This window comes from Prionailurus viverrinus, chromosome C1, assembly GCF_022837055.1.
Source record: "Prionailurus viverrinus isolate Anna chromosome C1, UM_Priviv_1.0, whole genome shotgun sequence".
NCBI classification, from domain to species: domain Eukaryota; kingdom Metazoa; phylum Chordata; class Mammalia; order Carnivora; family Felidae; genus Prionailurus; species Prionailurus viverrinus.
In genome coordinates, this window is record NC_062568.1 from 23,013,390 (window position 1) to 23,019,389 (window position 6,000).

A 6,000-nucleotide genomic window follows, 5' to 3' on the forward strand; every position below is an offset into this window, starting at 1 on the left:
TCAGTCATGGACAGTGAATTGGAGACAGGACACCCAGCGGGGGAGTTTCAAGCAGCATCTGAGGAAGGATTGAAGTCAGGGCCAGAGGTGCAGACAATAGTTGAAGTTTTGCAAACAGATCCACGGTAGGAAAAAAGGGGCAAAAGGACAATAGATGGTCACTGGTTGGCCACGTTTAGGAAGCCAGAAGAAAAATCTGTGAAGGACAAAGAAGGAACAATCTGAAAGACAGGGTAGGTCAGTGTCAAAGTCAAGGGAACAGCTAATTCACACAGAAAGGGGTAGGCACTCAGATGTTAGAGATCGAGGTGAACATAAACTAAAAAAAAAATCACTGGCAACTCTTGATCATCCCAAGGTTTTTATTTTATTTTATTTTTGCAATTGAATAACATTTTATTTTATTTTATTTTATTTTTTCAATATATGAAATTTATTGTCAGATTGGTTTCCATACAACACCCAGTGCTCATCCCAAAAGGTGCCCTCCTCAATACCCATCATCCACCCTCCCCTCCCTCCCAGCCCCCATCAGCCCTCAGTTCTCAGTTTTTAAGAGTCTCTTATGCTTTGGCTCTCTCCCACTCTAACCTCTTTTTTTTTTTTTTTCCTTCCTCTCCCCCATGGGTTTCTGTTAAGTTTCTCAGGATCCACATAAGAGTGAAAACATATGGTATCTGTCTTTCTCTGTATGGCTTAGTTCACTTAGCGTCACACTCTCCAGTTCCATCCACGTTGCTACAAAGGGCCATATTTCGTTCTTTCTCATTGCCATGTAGTACTCCGTTGTGTATATAAACCACAATTTCTTTATCCATTCATCAGTTGATAGACATTTAGGCTCTTTCCATAATTTGGCTATTGTTGAGAGTGCTGCTATAAACATTGGGGTGCAAGTGCCCCTATGCATCAGTACTCCTGTATCCCTCATCCCAAGGTTTTTAAATAAATGTTTCACTCATGTGTATGAAGCTTACAACATTCTCATCTTCAGAACTGACGTTCTCTGCCATCTCTGATTAGGAATGACCTTGAACAAAGGCAATGAAATAAATCATTATCGGTGTGGGAACAAAGTAAAGGGCATCACCTGAGCAAGTGAATAAAGCTCTTAAGAGAACCCTGGCTCCTACTGAAACTCTAAACTTATGCATTCATTCGACAAAACTATCTGAGGGCCCACTGTGTGCCAGGCACCGGCCTAGGCAGTGGGCTACAAAGTGACAAGGCACTTTTGAACTTTTAGTCTCAATTGGCATGATTATGTCTTAAGTATATGTGTTAACCTTATGGAAAATAAATCAGTTAATATTTTGGGAGATAGGGTGGACTAGGAAAGAAATACAAAGAAAAGAGTGAATCCCTACAGAGTTCTGAGAGGGGGAGAGGGTGACAAACTCCAGGCATGTGGGAATGGTGGGGAGGCATAATTGGAAATGCCCCATGGAAACGAGTTATGGAAAAGCAGTAGAGAGACAGTTCTTTGCAAAATAAATGCCCTCAGCATTTATGCTGACAATCTGTAGCATTAGAAAATGAGTTGTTTCAGGGTGCCTAGGTGGCTCAGTTGTTTGGGTGATTCTTGGTTTCGGCTCAGGTCCTGATCTCACAGTTGATGAGATCAAACCCCGTGTCGGGCTCTGCACTGACAGGCACAGAGCCCGCTTGGAATTCTCTCTCTTCTCTTTCTCTGCCCCACCCCCTGCTTGCTTGTTTGCTCACTCTCTCTATAAATAAATAAATACATTTATACATACATACATACATAAACATTTTTTAAAAAAAGAGAAAGTAAGTTGTTTCTGGACACATGGGATTCCATAAATAAGGTTAACCTTGTCCCGGGTTCAAGTAGCAAGCTTGCAATCAGACCACGTTTCAAACGTTTGGATAAATCAGTTGTTTGGCACTAGAACACCATTTCTTGCAGAAGCAGTGGAGTAAATCTTCAGTCTGTAGCTGGGGTAAAGGTTGAGGGAATTCACATTTGTGTGTGTGGTCTGTTACATGCATTTTTAATTCATTCCCACCACAATCTTTTACTGCATTTTACTCAGGAGGAAACTGAAGCCCAGAGAATAAAAGTAATTTAGGTGCCCAGGGTTAGCTAGTAAGTAGCAGAATACAAGCCAAACTACCATTTTCTCCGTGCATCTAGATAAAACGTTTCCCAAATTACGAACCAAAGGCCCATAGAGGACTCACCAGGGTGGGCAGAACACTCAACTGGAGAATTTAATTGGAGACTCCCAATAGAATATACAAATGCAGATTCCTGGGCCCCACCTAGTGAACCAGCCTCTGAAGGCAGCACTCCAGGAATCTCCAGGTTAACAAACATCTTAGGTGATTGTTATGAATGGGAAAATTCGAGAACTATGGAAAGGGTTTAGGAAAAGGCCACCAGCTAGAGTAAATTTACACAAGGTTTTGGTTGGCTAATAGCATTCTTTCTAAAAAGAGGATGATGATGATGATTAGTAATTCCTGATGGATCCGATTTAAGGTGTATTATTTACCCCCCTGCTGGCATCGGCAGCTTTTGTTTGTGGGAGATTCTCTAAGGTCCACTTTCCAACCTGTTTTCAACTTCTTTCCTTTCTTCCACTTCTGGACCCAGAAACTCTCTCAAATAATAAAGTGGATTTGGTGTCACTGTCATTCCTTTAAGAACTCCCAATACTGGGGTCAGGAGAGTGGCAGGGCCAGCTGTGGTCCTTTGTAAAGCAGGGTCATTTGTAAGTCAGGAGTTCTTGATTCTCTAGCTGTTGGGATATTTGTCCTCATTTGCAGGCAACTCTATGATATCTCCCACCCCCCACCCCCGAATCTCCTGGATAAAATGCACATTTGCATTTAAAGCCACTTTGGGGAGCACCTGGGTAGCTGAGTTGGTTATCTCACTCTTGGTCTCGGCTCAGGTCATGATCTCACTGTTCGTGAGATCAAGCCCCACATCAGGCTCTCTGCACTGATAGCGTGGAGCCTGCCTGGGCTTCTCTCTTTCCCTCTCTCTCTGCCCCTCCCCTGTTTGCATGCTCTTTCTCAGAATAACTAAACTTTTTAAAAGATGTTTTGAAAAATTTTAAAAAATAAGGCCACTTTGGATGTGAAAACCTTAATGATAATGGTCATTAATCAAAGATACAGCAGGAGGGGCGCCTGGGTGGCTCAGTCGGTTGGGCATACAACTTTGGCACAGGTCATGATCTCATAATTCGTGGTCCCGAGCCCTGTGTCGGGCTCTGTGCTGACAGCTCGGAGCCTGAAGCCTGCTTCAGATTCTGTGTCTCCCTCTCTCTCTACCCTCTCTCTCTACCCCTTGCCTGCTCACACTCTGTCTCTCTCTCTCTCTCAAAAATAAACATTAAAAAAAATTTTTTTAAAGATACATCAGTAAATACATTATCAATACCATGACAACTACAGCGGGAAGATGTAGTAAACCCAGGTTATATTTTAATGTTGGCTTGTGATAACTCAGATAAACAGGGTTCAAATTGGTGATGCAGAAACTGTTCCATCATGTGTGTGTGTGTGTGTGTGTGTGTGTCTAGACCTCTGCTTCCCCCACTATTCGTCTCCACATCCCCCCACTTCCCCTCAGTCCCACACATCAATTTTCTCTCATTTCTATCTAGGGATTAAGTACTACTGAGAAGATTGACTGGCCTGAGTTAGCCAGAGTGGATCCAGATTCCAAGGTAACCTCCAAAAACACATACAGATCAGGGGCAAGAACTGCCACCTAAGGATTAATGACTGGGCATTTTCCAAAGTCTGAAGTCTAAGTACTTTTCCAAATGCTTCCTGAGGGCTCCTACAGCCCACCCCTGCCCTCCCAGACGGCTGCAGGCAGCACCCTTGGGTGAAACGGCCCCTCCTTACTTTCTGACCAGACATTAGCCCTGGAAAGGAAATTCAGATTCCCTAGGTAGGGTGGTCTCAGGACCCCGGGCTCCAGGCTCCTCGTAATCAATCCTGCCTCCCTTTTTTGCAGATTCTTCTCTCCAAAGTTGTCTGCTGGCCTGACCCATAGGGAAACTGGCAGGAACTATGTAGCCAGGAGATAAGGGTAGGGTGGGAATTGTAATTCTTTTAAAATAAATGGTATAGTGAAGAGGGCACCTTAAAGATAATCTTATTTAGCACACCCTGTGCTCAACTTGGAAAACAAGAGAAGTAAGGCCTTTCTTTTTTTTTTTTTTAATATGAAATTTATTGTCAAATTGGTTTCCTTACAACACCCAGTGCTCATCCCAACAGGTGCCCTCCTCAATGCCCACCCCCACCCCCCATAAACCCTCAGTTTGTTCTCAGTTTTTAGGAGTCTCTTATGTTTTGGCTCCCTCCCTCTCTAACCAAAATGACATATCGGGCAAAGGCTGGTAAGGCCTTTCATAATGCTGTGTATTACCAAATAGTCCAAGTGTTGTTCAAGCAGCAGATATTTTCCATAAAAGAACATCCCTTGACTGCAAGGAGCAGATTAGCACCCACAAACACTTTTAGCTCTAAAGGTTTCTATCCATATAGAAGAAAAAAAGTTACTTCCTCTGAGGCTGAGGGGGAGGGGATAACTTAATAAAACCATCATTTATATTTATATTTATCCCCCAGGCAAACCAGAGGATAGAGGTCATCTAAGGATGTGCTCAAGATAGAAGCCACTCTATTGCCAAGTTCTCTCTGTTCACTCTCAATCTCTGGGGATAAGAGAGGACGAGTCATTTAGTGTCATTCTGGAGCTGACCCAGAGCGAAATGGGCTATTTCATATCTTGCTTGCCCTTTTGTTATCATTTGGATCCACAGTAATAATAACCATAGCTAATATTTATCAATCTCACTAAACACTGCCTTCAAGTCTTACTTGTTTCATGTTTGCAATAGCCCTGTGGTGCAGGTACTACTATTTTCTTTATTTCAGAAATAAAGAAACTGAGGCACAGATGTGCCTGGATCACACTGATGGTATTCTGCTCATCTTTTTGTTGCATGGTGAATTATCTCAAAACACAGTGGTCTAAAACCACATTGATTAGAGGCGCCTGGGTGGCTCAGTCAGTTAAGCGTCTGACTCTTGACTTTAGCTCAGGTCATGATCTTGCAGTTTGTGAGTCCCCTGTAGGCCAAGTAGGGCTTCGTGCTGTTAGCTTGGGATTCTCTCTCTCCCTTTCTCTCTGCGCCTTCCCTACTCACATGTGCGCGCGCCGCATTCTCTCTCTCTCAGAATAAAGAAACATTTTTGTAAAGACCACATTAGTTACTTCATTGTTACCTCTCCTGGTTCTAAAGCTCTGGACTCAGCTAGGCAGCTCTCACTTAGGGATTCTTGCTTGGGGTCTGCTGTGCAGTTGCAGTCAGTGGCTGTGGCTGAAGTCGTTTCTTGTCGTGTTCCCGCGCTCGTGCGTCGGGTGGCTAGGACCTAAGATGAGGTCATCATCAAGAACCCCACACATGACCTTTCCACATTGCCTGGCCTTCCTCCATTGCATCCCAGCTGGGCTTTAAAAGCAAGCGTCTCTAGAGAACAAGTAAAAGCCGTGCTGCCTTGGGGTGCCTGGGTGATTCAGGGGGTTAAGCGCTGACTTCAGCTCAGGTCATGATGTCATAGTTTGGGAGTTCGAGCCCCACATTGGGCTCTGTGTTGACAGCTCGGACCCTGGAGCTTGCTTCGGTTTCTGTGTCTCCTCTCTCTCTGCCCCGCCCCTGCTAGCATTCTGTGCCCCCCACCTCTCAAAACTGAATAAATGTTAAGAAAAACAATTTTTAAGCTGTACTGCCTTTAAATTTTTTTCAGTTATTATAGATTAACAGGAAGCTGCAAATATAGAGTCCTATGAATCCTTCACTCAGTTTCCCCCAGTAGTGAGATTTTCTTGAACTGTGGACCAGTATCATAACCCGGAAATTGACATTTGCCCAATGCTATTAATTAGATTATGAACTTACTCTGTTTTGCCAGTTTTTACGTGTACTCATGTGTACATGCGTGTAT